This window comes from Protopterus annectens, chromosome 7.part0 (assembly GCF_019279795.1).
Source record: "Protopterus annectens isolate FY-2018-M chromosome 7.part0, PAN1.0, whole genome shotgun sequence".
In the NCBI taxonomy this organism is placed as follows: Eukaryota; Metazoa; Chordata; order Ceratodontiformes; family Protopteridae; genus Protopterus; species Protopterus annectens.
Genome location: NC_056739.1, coordinates 1038560262 through 1038578368, shown reverse-complemented (window position 1 = coordinate 1038578368; position 18107 = coordinate 1038560262). Strand labels below are relative to the sequence as shown.

Sequence of the window (18107 nt, the reverse complement as noted above, 5' to 3'; positions counted from 1 at the left end):
TGATTAGAATTTATAATCTTCTTTGTTCTATTTGCTGTTCGTATTTGATTGATGGGGTTCATGAAATAAGAAATTTAATTTTTTCCAAGCTAATCATAGTTTTATGGTGCAGTATTTGTAAACATTTTTTTATCTCGTGTTCCTTTTGCAAATTATTTTCCTTTTTTGCATATCAAGTTTTAGATTATCCAGTATCTTTTGTAAGTCATCTAGTTCCTCATACCACTGTTTTTTTCTTATGCATAAACCAAGTTAAGATTTTACCATATAGATAAGACTTCAAAGAATCCCACACAGATATCTCTGAGGTACCATCAGCAAGAATTATATTTAAAAAGTTTGAATTTCCTTGGCATAAAATTCCTTAAAATCTCTTAAATTCTTTATATAAGCTGGAATTATTGTAATGTTTATACTTTGAGATTTATTACCAAGTCAAATATAATTGCATTATGGTAAGATAAGGGGCATGCAATTTCCTTAACTCTATCAAGTTTTGAAGAAATGTTTCTCGAAATATATACCCTGTCTCTTCTAGATTGCATACTATGCCGATTAGAGTAATCTGTAAAAAAAAAAAAAAAAAAAAAAAATAGTGAGTAGGGGTCAGCAAAATCATTTACATCTTTAATACTGAAAATACTAATAGTCTGATAATGCTTTTGATATGACTGGTTTCCTGTGTAAATTCTTTGCATTAGTGTCATCATCAGATAAAATACAATTGAAATTTCCTACAAGTATTATACTTCCCTTAGAATCTTGCACTATATCTTCAAAATGATGTTTGACCACTTTAACCCCCGGCCAAGAATCCAATATAAATTAATGTGTAAAGCTTTCCATTTATATTCAGAAATATTAAACATGCCAGAATTATCATGGTAAGTGTTTATAATTTGGGGAATTAATGCAGAATTTCTCCACAAAAGTCCTTTTTTTTTTTTTTTTTATGATGTGAACTTACTAAAACAGAATAGTTGTTGGAGCTGAGTCTGTCTATATCTTCTCATAATAAATGCATTTCTTGAAGGAAAACAATTTGGGCGTTGAATTATTTTAAATATTTAAATAGACATTCCCTTTTACTACTATTTAAACCGTTAACATTAATGGGGGTACATTTCTTACATATGTTGTCTTTAGCAGTGTATTTAGACATATATACCTACTGTTATTTTCAGAAAAAGAAATAAGGAATATCTTGAAGAAGAAAAAATTTCAATCTACTAATATACTATAAATAGCAATCTCAGACACCCATAAGTATATATTAAGGTAAAAAACATGGTCTAAAACTAAAAAAAAAAAAAAAAAAAAAAAAAAAACTAGACCCATCCTGAGGTATAAAAACCCACACTTGGACAGAGTTACCATTCAAGTGTACCTTCTAATTCAGTCACGAAACCTATTCTTCTCTCTAAAATATTAACTCTGTACAGAAAATAGTAAACTAGTTTGTATTAATGTACTAATAGTATTCATAACATAAAGGCATAAACTTTAGATTGTAAAGAAAACTTAAAATAAAATGTAAGAATTAAAAGCTTTTTTCAAAACTAGTAAAATTATTATATAAAGTGGTGTCATGCATCTTAACTGCATTATCAAAGAAGTGAAGTCATCATGTTTGTATTTAACAGAATTGAAATGTATAAGATTTATATAAGAACTTTTGTTAGGAATGATTAAATAAACTTATCAACTGATGTACAGTAAAGAAAAGAAAGGGGGGGGGAGTATTTTGATTTTAAAGATGAAACTATAAGGAGCTCATAGGATGTATTCTTTAAAGCGCCCTCATAAGATTTAAAGAGTAAAGCATCTTGTAATATTAAAGGAAGGAGATATTAAGTAATAATAAAATTAATTCTCCTGTCGTACTAAAAAAACATTCCAGCAATATTTTCATAAAAGAAAAACAGCATAACGTTGATCTTAAGCATAAAAATTAAGATGGTGCATCGCATATCAAACATATTGCTAAATAAAAATGAATTCTGAAATATTCATTGCTTTTCACTAGGAATAAAATGCAGAAATTAAGACTGTATTAAAGTTATGAGATGTAACGTAAATAGTATCATCATTTGGGTTCCCTATTAGATGAAGGAATGCTTAAAATGTCAAGTATGATATGCTCGACAGCTTTTAAGCAAACGTTCATCTAAGCAAAACCTAAGTATGTCGAAACAAGGAGTTTCGAAACGTTATAGTTGGCCAGCTGTCAGGAATCCAATGGCTGACGTCAGAACGTTCACCTTGTCCAGCCATTCTTGCAGTCCTTCGCTGTGGTGCGGTCTTGGAGTTGGTATATTTGTTAGGGAAGGTTTGAGGGCACAGGCCCCCCACGGGGTTTGGGGGGTGATACCCCCCACTTTGTTTGATTTGTTTGTTTTTTTGGGGTGGGGTTAATGGTGTACAGTACATTTTAGCCATCAAATGTTGGCTTCCTGATGGCTGGCCAACTATAATTTTTCGAAACTCCTTGTTTCAACATTCTGTGGTTTCGCTTAGATGAACTTTCGCTTAAAAGCCGTCAAGCATGTCATACTCGACATTTTAAGTGTTCATCTAATATAGACCCCTTCATTTGTTATTAATAATGTATTGTATTAGTACATCTCTTTTAATTAAATATAAGCCCCAATTTAATCGTATTAAACTGAAAATAAGTATTGGAGTTTATTTCTAAATATATTTGACACCTTTTTATATTACTTAGTCAAAGTAAAAAGAATATAAAAGCATGTAATCACACTGCTTGCTTCAGATTAAGATATCAAAATTTTCTGTCCATAAGGTATAAAGAGAAAAAAAACTGCTTGTCACTTTAAATGTTAGGCAGAAATAGAACTATAAAAATGTATAATAAAATATGTGAAATTTTACCAGTGTTAAATAAATACACTCTTTAAAGGAGATTAGTGTTTGTGAATGCTTTAACTGAGACTTTATCACTTTAAAAAGCCAGAAAATGGCAGCAGCTTCTTTATAACCTTTGACCTTAATGGTTACATCATCACAGAGCTGTCCTGTTCAGTGCAGAGTGTTCGGATGTTTGCAGGAGTATACTTTAAAAAAAAAAAAAAAAAAAAACTGTTTAACATAACATAAAAAAAATAAGGTGGAACAATGGAAACTGCCATATCAGCTTGCTATCACACCTGGAAGACGAGAATGACGTATGTAAAAATTTGAATACTTAATAGTGTAGCGCAAGCATGGGATATGAGAAACGTTTTTTTCTGTCAGAAAATGAGAGACTAGTAGCCATAGAAGTCACTTCATATACACAGTTGTATACAAGCTTTAAAAGACAGCACCACAGCCATGTGTGACAGAAAGGCAAGCATTAGAAAGACCACAAATGTCGCAGTAAAAAATGAAACAATAATTAAAAAAACATTTATTTATTTGTTTTAGAGTTTGTTTACTGGGATAGTCCATTGGGCTGAAGAGAGCCCATTTTCAATGGAGTCACAGGGAGAAAAGCTCTGTAACAACCTTATGCAATTTAGACAAATAATTAACAAATGAGTAATACAGTATACAATTTACAAATGAAAAAAGATAAAAAAAAAAAGTGTCTATAAGTATTTACAAAATACCTTAATGTATACAGTGGAAAATCTAACAGTAGAGGCAAAATATGAAATGTTTCCTAGATGAGCAAAAAAAAAATCACTTTATCTTCTCAGCACAGAGAACCAATTGCCCTCCTTAAAAAAAAAAAAAAAAAAAATCTGTAGATATCCAAATCAACCACAAAACAGTAAGTCTGCCACAAAGCACTGCAAAAACCATATGTTTAAATTGGAAGAGCCTCCACAATTATAAGACTCATTGTTTCAGTGCTGTGTAAAAGGGTAGAAAACAGTAATAAAAATGCCGTTGCTTGCAGTTTTCCTTGGTAAAATAATTTGAGCTCAAATTGTTAACACCTTTGCTGAGGATTAATTGATGCATTATAGGTAATGAAATAGAGACAAGAAGAAAACAAAATATATGTTTACCTTATTTTATATTTTGAGCATAAGATCAATTTGTGTGAATCAGTTCAAAATGTCATAGAAATATGAAGTTCTTTGTTGAAACAAGTATAATAAAGGGAAGTACTTTTAAGTAATATGAAAAGCAAAAGAAAGTACAAAAGGTTTATTTGTCCTTCAGTTTCTTCTTGTCAACTGTTTCCAATCATTCTTCTCAGCCTCTCTTCATTGAACCAGAGCACCAATCCATACCTACTGATTGTTCTAAAATATTTATAGATGTTTAAAAAAGTGATAGCTGAGTCTACTATAGCAAATGTCTTGATTCCATCAGGAAGAATAAGTCTAACTGGGAGTAACAAATGTGTTTTGATCTGTTTCTTTAACTCCTTTATTACAGAGATATATTATTTCCTTCTTGAAATAACTGTAGTGGAGTAATCATTGTCAAATCTTAACTTTCTCTGAGTTTGACAGGAGAGTTTGACCAAGCAGTCTTTAAAACAAGTTCTTTATCCTATCCTAGGAAGAGAAAAATCTTGCTGTTATAGACCTTGGTTTGTTATTTCGTTTGGTAGATGACAAGGAGTAGCTAAGACCTGTGTGCTCTTTCACTTCCAAAAGAAACAGATTCTGGTAAATTCAGGATGTTGGGAATCCATAATGTAAGGAAATTAGCCATATTATCCCCTTCAGTCTTTTCAGGTAGTCCATAAATGAGGAGGTTGTTTCTTTAAATCTATTTTCAAGATCATCAGGTATGAATAATAAAGAAGTGTTCTGTTTTAACAGAAATACCACATGCTGTTCTTCTTCATATACTCTTCTCTGTATATCGTTTAATGATTCTTCATGCTGGCAATCTGAGTTTTCTGATGTAAGACTATCTCCTGTAGTTGTGTGTGTTTTCTACACTTATCTGTGAAGGTATCCAACTTATTATCCATTTTGTCAATCTTTATAGATCATGTATGATGTTGAGTAAAGATTGTAACTCTTTCTTGAAGGACAAGTCTTATGAGTTCCTTTTAAAATAGCTCATACTGAAGAACTGTCAAGAGTCCTTATTGCTTGTAATTGACAGGAATTTGATAAAATAACAATTCAAAACAAGATGTAAACTTCAAGGATACTTGGATGAAAAATTCCATAAAAATAAGCCCAGAATCTTAAATCAACAATTCCTGTCAGAAATGTTTTGGATAGGAGAGCTAAGAAAGAGTGCTGTTAGCCTTACACCATCTTGGCCATGCCCCCCCCCCCCCCACACGCACACACACACCTTGTATCTTAATAGATAGCTTGGGTATTACTTAGATAAAGGTGAAGGCCATAAGCAAATCTGAGAAGCTTTTTGTTTCTTTTTGTAGTAGGACATTGGGTTTGGCAGTTTCTAAGCAAACTGTCTTCTCCCTGATTTCAAGGGCTATTTTTTGTTATTCATTACATGCAGGCAGTTTTCTGCCTCTGTTCAGGCTATTTCTGCCAGGGCAATGGCTTCCTCTCAAGCTTTCTTCAAGGGTTTTGAAACTCGTTCCATCTTTGGACACCTTGACTAAACATTACAAGTTGGATGTCATTTCTGGGGCCAGGGCGGGATTTGCCAAGGATGTCCTTCATGGATTTGTGGAGGATTCCTTTTTGCCTTTCTCCCCCCAGTCCTTACAGTAGCTTTTATACTCTGCCATAGGTAATGAACACCGCAACAGTGATATGGTAGGACATAGTGTAGTTGTGTAAAATCTTAACCACATCAGTATATTTCGTTCTGTTCACTGTTGTTGTATTCAGTCCCTCCCTACTGCCCCCTGTTCTTACTTTTTTTCTTTTGGGAGCTTTTGGCTGGCTGACGGGTTTTTCCTTGCACTTTGGCATCTCCTTTTTCCCTGGATGCACATGGCTCTAGTTGTCCTGGGTACGTCAGTTCTAAATTTGGAGAATCTGTGCATCACATTTATGCCCAACACTGATTTAGGGAGCAAATGTCTGATGTACAACACTGGTAATAGGTAAAGGTTGGTATACTGGACAGACATTGGGCTATCCTTGGCAGGAGAGCCCATAGGTTATGAATACTGTAACAATGAATAGAGGGACATATACCGTTATGGTAAGAATTTACACAGTTGTACTTATTCACACCCGCATACCCCTCAATTTCCTACCGATGTTGGGCTTAGCTCATGCATCAGATATATGTCATGAGAAGAAAATGCCCAAGCTTTGATGGTCCCATCTTTAGTAATAGTGCAACAGTAATCAGCAAGATGTCTATTTTCATGGTAAGTTCCTGAAAGCTGTACTTTCGCCAGTCATCTCAGTGTTAAATTCAAAAACTTCAGAAATTTTAGCTTTGGTCTTTGTTGTTTGTCTGCTTTGTTTCTAAGAGGGTGATCTTGGGATTTTCTTTTTGGGAGGATGGTAGAAACTGAAGAGGAATGGACCCTGTCTTCTATGCATTTGGTTACATAAAATACCCAGTATCCATCTAGAAGCAGTACCTATCCCAGAGTTTATTGGAAAAGTTTGTTGTGCTGTGGACCAGAGGCTCAACCACCTCTGCTGGAAGGTAAAAGATATAATGAGATGATAAATAGTTGTGTATCTGTGTTCCTAACCTTTGTGCTACATACATGCCTCTCTGTATCTGGAACACTGTGGTAATTCTCAGTAGGAAGTGAAGCACCTCTAAATAGATTTCTGGCCATTATGTTGATTTGCTGTTTTGGAAGCAGACACTGGTATTAATCATTATCTTCTGCATCCCCACATCACACACAGCTTACCATACTTTCTTAAGTCTGAATGCTGGCATTTTTTAGGCTAGCTGCATACAAGCAAGACTAAAATGACACGTTTCCATTATCAAAACCATGACAGCCAAGTGATCCTTATAGCTTCTTTATATATTGTAGATAGAGCCGGTTCCCCAGGACCAGTCCTTTGCCTCTCAGAACCTACCTTGCATCTGAAACTGTTTGCCTGACCTCTGTTCAGTTCATCTGTGCATATGACGAGAGAGTATGTGGAGGCAGGTTTTCATCAAGCTTGTCTTTCTACCAGTATGTGTGTGCATGTATACATATACACACACTCACTAGGCTTGCTGTTTTGTTTTGCATTTTCATTCTTCCCAGGCTAAGCCCCAGCAAACAATATTTACTTATCCTTTCCAGACAAACTTTTTTTAAACAGTATCCTCCAGTCTTTCTTGGTCAGACTACTACTATGTACCTTCACAGCATTTCTTGATAAAGTGATCAGTCATATACCTTAGATCCCTCTTTTAAAATGACTTTCTAATAGTATTCTGCAAACAAAACCTTCAGTCATTATTTATTTATAGACATTTGTTTACTGGAAAATCCAACTGGCAATATCACATTTTCAGCAAAGGCCCTTGGTGAAAAGCGCCAACATACTACATGAAAGCAGAAAAGTAGACTATAGCAAATGTAAACATCTGATTTGGATGGTCATTTTGCAAGTACAATATAATGGAATTGTAAAGGTTGTTTTTTTTTTTTTACAGGTACAGTACAATACCGTTTCATACAGAGTAACCAAAGAATTAGGAAGATTGCCTTGTTAGAGAAATGCTAATTTGTTTAAATTAAAAAAACTGAAGAAAGGGGGAGACAGGGAGACAAAACCAAAGATAAGTAGGGAAATAAATAAATTCAGAAAGAGAGAGCTGACACTCAATAAAATGATTAAGAAGTTTACAAAGACTGTCAGAGGCAAGAGAGAGAGCGAAGACTGTTTGGTAAAGAAAGGAATGTGTGTAAACTTGTGAAGAAAAAATGTGTATAAATTTAGAAGAGAAAAGATATTTATAGTTTACAAGTGAATATTTGAAGTATATGTACCTCGGTAGAATAGAAAGTAAGATTGACTCTCCCAGTGTGAAAACAGAAACCCGCAAGAGAGAGCCAGTAAGTTTGTGTTTTTGGATAAATTTCAGTAACTGGATAGTAAGTGCACTGCCTAGATACCAGCAAAAAAGAAATTCAGAGCACCTGAAATCAGTCTGAGGAAGTCCTTCTATGGATGAAAGTGCTTACTGTGTACTGTGGATTGTGCAATACGTGGATTAAACTTTTTTAGAACTACCTGGCTGTTACCTGTGGTTTCTTGAAGAATATTTTCTCTGTATGTTATAAAGTAAAGATTTCTCAGATATGTTTTTTGGCCGCAGCGGTTAGCGTTGCCGCCTACAGCAAGAGATTCTCCGGTTCGATCCTCGACTGGGGTGCCTTCTGTGTGGAGTTTGCATGTCCTCCCTGTGGTCACGTGGGTTTCCTACCACATCCCAAAGACATGCTGTAGGTGGATTGGACACTAAATTGGCCCTAGGCGTGAGTGCATGCATGTGTGTGCCTTCTGTGGAAGGTTGGGGGCAGGGCTGGCAACTCGACACTGTAAAACTCCACTGCCAATCATGAGTGGACAGGTGATCCGCTGTGGCGACCCCTAACCCGGAAAAGCCGAAAGAAGTTGCATTATCACTTGTGACATAGGCAAATTTGCATTTATACAAAAGTAATCAAATTGTATTAAATTAACATTGACAAACATTATACTTCATATATATGGGTATGTCTCATCTAACCTAAACAACATTACATAAGTTATTCAATTCCTGACACCTTTTATAAATGAGAAACATCCTTATAAACCATCAGTTATGACATAACCACTCATACCTTTATAGAAATGAAAACAAACCACACCAACACAATCCTAGTTGCAACCATTTTACATCACAAACCATAATGACACACTCCCAGTTGCAAACATTATACAACACTTATCTACCCTATCATTTTCAGTCAAACATTAGATAGCTCAAGTCCTTCTTTTAAACCTTATTCTCCTGTATGCATTGGTCCCACAGTTCCCATTTTTTATGTAGTTTGCTCCTACCCTTTTCTAAAGCTCTCATTTCCATTTGTTTTCTCTGTTACTAAATTCACTACTACTAATACGGTTGGTCTGAATTTGATTTCCATTTTCTAGTAATTCCTTTTTTGGCAGCCACTATAATTAGACACAGTAAGGCCTTACCATGTCTAGGCAATTCCGATTCTGTATCATAGCTCAGAAAAATCATCTCCCTCTTCACACCAATCTGCCCAGCCAGCATCTCCAGCTGTGCATCTTTAAAGTCTGCCAACCCACCGCACTCTCAGAAAATATGTTCCCAAGTACCGCTCTTTCCCCCATCACACCTCCAACATTTGCTGTCTACCTGAGGAAAAATTCTAGTATACTTGGAGTATAAAAATATCTATGTAAACATTTCCAAGCAAAAATCCTAAATCTTCTAGATTTTGTGGCATATTTGGGAGACGCACACATGTCCTGCCATTGTTTCTTTGTGAAGTGCTTTTCCAATCTCGTACCAATCCTTTTTAACCTCCTCTGATTTGATTCTTGTAGTTATCATGCAGTATTTTATATGCTCCGCTAACTGTTCCTTCTTTAATGGCAGCTTCTGTTCTAGAGTACTAGATTCTACTAAAAACTCTACCAGTACTGGTCTTTCGTTTCAGACCCCCCCCCCCCTTCTTTCTGTGTGCCTGTACTCTAATCTTTCCCTTTGCCTATACTTTGACTTTTCTCTTTCTCCTTGTTAAGTTTTAAAAAATGCAGGCACTACAGTGTTTAAAAAAAAAAGTCTGGTCAAGAGAGTATGATATATGAATAATTGATGTGCTTTTTCTCATTCTTGCATAGGGGAATGACTGAATTAAGACCCTTGGCTTGACCTAGTAAGTTTTAAGAGAAAGCAAATAAGTAAAAATGAACATTGAAATAACAAAGCTTTCCTGTAGGAAATTAATAAGTAAATGTTTGTAGGAGCAACTCTGTGGTTCTCATGTCTCCATGGAGGCAATCTGATAAAGAGCAATAGAAATAGAATACTTTTTTCTTTCAAAGGTTTTCTTTCAATGGCTAGGAAATTATGTTTTTTAGAAAGAATTCAAGTGTTTTCCCTTTCTGGGAGAACAATAAAGATACAACAAAACCAGACAATGCTTAGAATCACAGGCTGTGTACCATGCATCTTCACATGAATAACCTTCATTTTAGATTAACCCAAATCTCTGTGTGTGGCTGACTGTTTGGGGCAGTTGTTCCTTTTAAGATGGTGAAACTTCAGTATTGGAAGATGTACATAGTTTTCTGTGTTAGTATTCAGTTAATAGGTTTTAGGTGTGTATTGAGGGTGTGTTTTTGAGGGCTTTCAATAAAACAAAAAGCTTTGTAAGATGTGGCATATGCTGAAATGGAAATGACAAGAAGGAAATGTATAAAAGATAAACCTGCGAAAAATTAGTGCATGGATGTAACACAAAAGTTGGAACTAGATACTTAACAAAAACGCCATTACAAATAAAAGTTGGAAGTATTAACTTTAACATAATGACACTTTCTATAGTACCTAAATGTTAATGGTCTCACAGATGCTTACAAAAAAAGAGTAATGAACTATATTAAAACATGCAGAGTGCAAATAGCTATGCTACAGCAGACACATTTGGAAAGAACTGAACATGTGAATTTGATAAAGTTTTTCCGGAAGGTTTTTCAGCAGAATACCTGGGACAAAGGAAAAGAGGAGTAACTTGTATTAATTGTAAGAGGAGCTCTAATAGTAATAGAGGATAAAAAAGGTAATGGTAGATTTGTAGTATTAAGCATCTACTGGCAAGGTAAGAGCATTACACTGGCATGTGTTCATTTTCCACTTAAAACTGCTGTAATGGAGCTTAAGGAAATTCTGGGAGAAATAATTAGCTTTCAGGAGGGAATATTGCTTACAGGTGGGGACTGGAATTTTATTTGGAGTAGTGAAGATGCGTCTGGTGGACCCAGAAGGGAAAATATAACAAAGGAGAGCAGATTTTTGAAGAAATTTATGAAAATAGTTGGAATGAAAGATGTGAATTTACATATTTATTCCACAAGGAACAAAAATGGACTAGGCTAGACAGAGGTTGCGTTTCACATGAATATGTGCATCTAATTGAAAGTTTTGATACACATCCAATAACTACTTAAGATCATGTGCCAATAATAACTAAAATAAAAGCACAGGGTAATGAAATAAAAATGAGACACTTGTGCTTTCCCATCTATCTGTTGAAAAGATAGGAATTTAAGGAATGTGTAGTGGAAATTATTTAGGAGCTACTAGAGAAGATAGAAATTTCTTCTGAAAATATAGCTAGGGAATGGGATACAATTAAAGTGTAGTTTAAAAATAGGGTGGAAGTAAGAGCGAGAGATGACTAAGAAGTAACAAGAATTAAAGGGAATGACAAATGTTAATGTATTGCAGAGGAGCAACTGCAGAACGCTAAACAGAAAATAAGGGATTATCTCAATAATATGCATGAGTTTAGAAAGATTGCCGTTAAGCAACCTTTTTGATAATGCCAAAGCAGAAAAGCTTTTAGCACAATGACGTGGGCAGCAGAAAGTAAAACGTGTAATCGCCAAGCTTAGGGAGCCAGTGATAGGGAAGATAAGAGATCCTGTAGAGGTACTAGAAATATTTCGGAAATTTTATTTGTCTGTAAACCAGAGAAATATGGAGATCAAGAAAAGGCAGAATGGAAATGTTTATGGAATAATTAAATATTCTAAGGTTAGAGCTGGGTGAAGCTCAATTGCTAACAGAATAGGAGGAGATGAGATAAAAATAATGATGTATAACCAATTCTCAGGAACGTACCTAAGAAGAGATGGGTATGCCTGTAGAAGTTTGGAAATTAGGAGGGAAAAACTGATAAAGATCTGGAAGGTTTTGTTTAACAGTATTGTAAGAGGAGGAGAAGCACCAATATCTTGGAAGAAAGCGGTGGTGGCTGTAATGCCTAAAGAGCATAAAGACCCATCAGACCCAGCTTGCATATAGGCCCATTTCAATCCTAATTATGAAGTGTCTGCCTATAATGGCTAAAAGAATGGCGAAGGGGGGGATACCAAAATTTATAGATATGGATCCAGTGTGGTTTTGTGTAGGAGAGGCAAACATTTGACAACTTTTACAGAACATTGATGATCCACAGGGAATCAGAATGTAAGAAAATAACCAATGTTGTTGGCGGGTCTTGATGCAGAGAAAGCATTTGACAGAGTAAGCTGGAGGTTTGAGTAGGGCAATGGAACCATTTGCATTCCCTGATAAAATTTTAAGGTTGATTAGAAGGATATATGAGAGATCGGAGATGAAAATTAAAGTTGGTAGGTTCCTCTCTGATAATTTATGTTTGAGCAGAGGAGCCAAGCAGGGGTGTCTTCTTTTCCCTTTATTTGTGCTATAGAACCATTAGCAAAGAAAATAAGAGACTAAGAAATTCAAGGATATAATTGGTGTGGTAGTCAAGAAAAACTGGCTCTATTTGCAAATATTTTATACCTGATAAAAACAGAAAAGTACATTTCAGTGTTGTAGAGTATTTTGTGACAGTTTCAGATCTTTTCGGGATACAAAATTAATGAAACTAAAACAAAGGCAATAGCTCTAAATTATGTACATACACACAAATTGGTTCAGCAGTATCCATATTTAGGGTGACATGATAAAATGAAGTACTTGGGAGTATGGATTAAAAAGGATTCTGGTGTGACAGCTAAGGATATGTGGGAAGAGATTAAACAAAAGATAATACAAAAACTGAAGAATTGGAAGCTCTGTTGTATAGATATGCATAGCAAAATACAAGCAGTTAAAATGTTTTTAGTCCCTTTAGTTTTATACAAAGGTCCGGCATATTTTTATAAACCGTAGGAAGTTGTGGATAGCAATTAAGAGCTGAAGGATTTTTTTCTGGGAGGAAAGATGACGAGGCAAGTGGGATAAACTGAGTCTTCCAGTTGAACAGGTAGGTTTGGCATTTCTGTATTTTAAGGGGTATTTCAGAACTGCACATTTAAGGCTCCTATACACAGCATAAGCAGAAACCTGTAATTCAAAGTGAAAAGGGATGATGATGACACGGGGGGGGGGGCTCAAGAAACATTTGGAGGTAGATCCTTAAGGAGAATAACCGTACAAATATTATATTCATAAAGTTGCAGAAAGTATTCTAAGAACTAAGCCAAAATGGAAATGGAGAAAGGAGATTCTGCAGACAGGGATGACTGAAATTAGGTGTACAGACAGTAGGCAAGAGGAGGCTGTAATTTATTGGAGAAAACTGGCAAACAAATCAAGCTATTGGAAACAGAGAGGGAAAGGTAATAGAATGGGAAAAAGCCAATAATTGGACTGCAGGCAAGGGATTGCCTTCCCTATCCAGGATTGATATCAGAGTGTAGGCAAAGTGAAAGAAATAGGGGGCCCTAAGCAAAATACCAGCACTGGTAGAGTATTTAGAGTGTAGAACATCAGCTGCTGTTAAAAAAGGAATAATTAGTAGAGTTTACAAAATATTGCATGACAACTGTAAGAAACAATCAGACAAGGTTAGAAAGGATTGGAAAGAGAGACTGCATAAATATTTGACAAAGAAACAATGGAGAGGGATATATGTATGTCTGCAAAATATTCAGCAGAGTGTAGAAGATTTAGGATCTTTGCTTTGAAGTGTTTACATGAGTATTTTTATGCTCCTAAGAAGATTCCAAAGAATTGATCCTCAGGTAGATAGCAAATGTTGGAGGTGTGATGAGGAAGAAAGATGTAATTGGGAACATATTTTCTGGGAGTGTAATGAGTTAGCAGACTTTAAAGAGTCCCTGCAGACTGCTCTGTCAGACATATAGGTGAGATTATTGGAGCAACGAAGGAAATTATTTTTTTGAGCTATGATACATAAGGCCTTGCTGGGTCTAATTATGTTGGCTGCCAAAAAAAGTAAGTACTAGAAAATGGAAATCGCTCTATACCAACTTTACTAGTAGTAGTGTATGTAGTAACAGAAATAAAACAACTGGAATTCGGATCTTTAGAAAAGGGTAGGAGCAAATTGCTTAAGAGTTCTGGGTCCTTACATGTTGAAGAACAAAAGAAGAAGGCAGGATGTGAATGAGCAATGTAATGTTTAACAATGACTGAATAGATTATAAGTGATGTACAGTAAACTCCTTGGTTAACAGACACCCATGGGGATTGGTGGATGCCGGATAACTGTAGTTTCTGGTTGCTTGAGAGTTACGATTAAAAACAGGCCTAATACTGTACCCTATACTATTTGATGTTGTGTTGTCCTATCTCGCCTTCATCGGTTCCGACTCAGCCTAATTCAAAGATAGAGAGCTTCCACTGGCTCGAGGTTGTGTCCTATCCCATGTTGCTCCTGGAAGATTACCCAGAGCTTCCACTGGCTCGATTTTGGTATGCATGATCCTATTCTGTTCTCCCTTGTAGGGTCATAGGTTAGTACTAGGCTAACTGCCCTTGTCAGCCATTTTGTCTAGCTTTTAAATGTGAGAATCAAACCATGCACTGTGTGTCTGTAAAGTAAACACCTTAACCATTATGCCAACCTTCCACTTTATTCCTAACCAAGGCTTTACAAAAATATGTTTTGTTAAAAGTACTCATCCTGTTTCCTAGTTTTGCCTCACAGTAAAATGCTGTCCGGTTCGATTCTCAGCTAGAGCGTCTTCTGTGTGGAGATATGCTTGAATGGGCATACCTTTGTTGTAGGTTGTGTGTCAGGGCTGGCAACTTAGCACATAAAAATCAACTGACAATCATTAGCAGACCAGAGTTCTGCTGTGGCGACCCCTAACTGGGAAAAGCTGAAAGATGCAACAACACTCACACATTTACTTCATAGCACATCATTATATATATATATATATATATATATATATATATATATATATATATAGGGTCTATATCAGATGATTGACTTTTCAGAAATTCAAAAAAATATCGGAGAGATCATATGGTTACGTTTCTGAAAGCCCGGACATCAAAAAAAAAAAAAAAATAACACAGAAATCTACCTTTTTTACATTTTTGCATGGGGGGAAGCCCCCCTGCACTCCATACTTCCTGTAAATTGTATATACCAACTCTGAGATCGCAGTACAGTGAGGAAAAGGGTAAATTTCCTGATCCTCACTGTACTGCAATCTCCATTCAAAAGCTTTGAATTTTCACAAATTCGATCATATGGTCTTCACCATATGGAGTTTGCATTTCTGAAAAGTCAATCAACTGATAGGGAACCATATATATAAATGTATATATATATATATATATATATATATATATATATATATATATATATATATATATATAAAATCTATATATATATATATATATATATATATATATATATATATATATATATATATATATATATAATATCTGTATATATATATATATATATATATATATATATATATATATATATATATATCTCTATAAATGTACTATGGCTCATAGGTTAGGTGGGTTCATAGGAGATCACTAGGCTAATGACGCAAGAGCCCTTACAAGCCTAGCCAGTTTACCCAGATTTTACCCAATTTTCTGTCCCTAGGAGAAGGATAACAAGGGTTAGCAAGCAGGGTTTTGATTGTTTTTATAGATTGCCTCTGCCCAAGGAACATGGGCACCACCCCAGGAGTGAATTTGTGATTTCCCATCCATTGGTCCAGATTGTGGTTGAAGATGGTTAGGGAAAGTCTCTGCTTCACGTGAATAGGAAACTTCTTCCAGAGGAGGGGCAATCTCTGGGGCACATGTCTGTCTGTTCAGCACAATGTATTCATGTCAGAGATCAGGTTTAGACCTTTGGAGAGGGTAACCCTTGTACAGTTAGTTTTGTGAATATGCAACATTTCCATCAGAGCTGGGTCAGAGATGGCCTTGTAGGTCAGACACAGATCTCCCCTCAGTAATTAATAGGAAACTGAATACAGTGATAGGGCTTTTAATTGGCCCACATATGACATGTTGCTTATACCCTGCATTTTTTGGTGAGAAACCTCTGAGGATGCACCAGCTGTTGCAGGTGCCTGGCGAGGTGCATGACCAAGGGTGCATTGTACTTGATTATTCGTCTGATAAGGGCTGAATGCAGTACTACTATGACAGCCTGACATTTGCACGCCATACCCTTACTTATATCTGAATACCCAGATCTCTCACTGCTGTGTCCACTCTTAGGGGGTGCTATCAATGTTGTAATTTGCAGGGGTATTTGATTTCCCAGAGCTTATTATTATTATGCAGTCCTTTGAATTTAGTTTGAGGCCATGGCTCTGACACCAATAATTAGTCTGTTTCAGACTTTTCTGTAGGCTATTAAAAATGTTTGGGGAGTCATGATTGCCCCCCAGCTTGCAGTCTCCAGCACACCTGGTCAGCCAAAGGCCATGTAAATTTGCCTTGACATCTGAGAAGTATATTCCAAACAGGAGAGGGCCTGGCACTGAACCCTGTGGTACTCCACTGGTGACTGGCTTCTTGCTGGATGTGGATTCTCACACTCTAATAGCATGTGTCATGTCTATGAGCTATTTGGCTATCCATTTGATGATGTAGAGGTTCATGCTCAATTTTGGGAGTTATCTATAATACCCAAGTGGGGTATTGTGTCAAATGCCTTGACCAGGTCAAGGTAAGTGGTATGCACTGTCTTACCCTCATCCATGGCCTTGATGAACTTCTCAAAGAAGTCCACCAGACTGAGCAGGCAGGAACTGCCCACGACAAAGCTGAAATGGGTTGGGTCTAGAGTCTGGAAATTTCCTGTATTTTTATTAATCTGGTCCATGATTATCCTTTTCATAGCCTTGCATATGAGGCTAGTCAGACTTATAGGTTGGTAGTTTCCTGGGCCAGTTGACAATCCCGTCTTGTGCAGAGGGATGATTGTTGCTGTCCTCCACTCTACTGGGACAAAGCCTGTCTGAAGACTATGGCTAAATACAGACCTGAGTGGGTCTGCTAGGTCATGTTTCAAGCTATTTAACAGACACTCTGGGATTACATTAGGGCCCATTGATGCTATGCTTCTAGCTTTACAGAGTGCAGTGATGACATGCTCTTTTGTGATAACAGGCAAAGGAATGGTAGGGGGTATTTTACGGGGAGTGACTGGAGGTGATGGGGGCGGGGGGTGAAATTTATGCTGAATTTATTGGCCAGCACGCTTACTATTTCTTCAGGCTGAGTAGAGGTAGTGCCATTTAGAGCCAACTCAGCACATTGTTGAGTGTTTCCCTTGAGATTTCAGATATAATTAAAAATGCTTTGTGGTTATCCTTTGCATGGGAGGCTATTTAAATCTCGTATTTAGCATTTGAAGACTTGATTAGTTCTCTGATTTGCCTGTGGAGGCTAATGAGGACTTTTTCTCTCTGCTGTGCTCCTGCCCACTTATTACTAGGAAGGAATTTCTTCCTTTTGTTGTATAGTCTGTTTATGCCAGGGGTCCACCAGGGTACTAGACCTGGGTTTAGATCGGTCAGGTACTGCTGTTTTTATGCATTTAAGTGGTTCTACAGGGCATTTGTGTATACTTTTGTGTAGGCCTCCATGTTTTTGGGGTTAGTAGGAGCTTTAAAATTTCTTATGCTATCGCTTAATAGGAGGTAATTTGCCTTTTAAAAATTATTTAAGATTTAAGGGTTTGATAGGGTACTACTGTTACATTTATTTCAAAGGAGATTGATTTATGATCCAATCTTCCCAATGAGGACATTATGCTGGGGGGGGGGGGTGGCAGCACTCCTCCATGTTTGTGAGTACTGTGTCAAGGATATTTGAACCCCTAGTGGGAGTGCAGACCAGATGTTCCAGAGCATTTGCACTGATAAAGTCCAAAATCTCTGAGCCTGCATATTAGTGGTCATATATGTTTCCCAGTTTATGGAGGGGTAGTTAAAATCGCCCATGAGTAGTGAATTAGGATGAATGGTAAGCGATTCTAGTAACTTTAGGTATGCGGAGTGAATTTCATGGTTCAAGGTTGGGGACCTATAGCTAGCGATGATATGGTGGGGGATTTTGCCTATGGTCAGCTGGACATGGAGTAGCTCAAATGAGCCATCCTGCTTGACCAATCTAGAGGTATAATTGCTTTTTATGTAATGAAAACACCTCCTCCTTTCATTTTTTTTTTCGTTTTCAGAGGT

General features: G+C 36.4%; 1 protein-coding gene across 4 annotated transcripts in view; it reads left to right on the top strand.

Moving 5' to 3' along the window:
- COPS2 (COP9 signalosome subunit 2) overlaps window positions 1-18107 on the top strand; it is a 1892836-nt gene that overhangs the window by 1460294 nt on the left and 414435 nt on the right. The gene's annotated exons all lie outside the window — the stretch shown is intronic.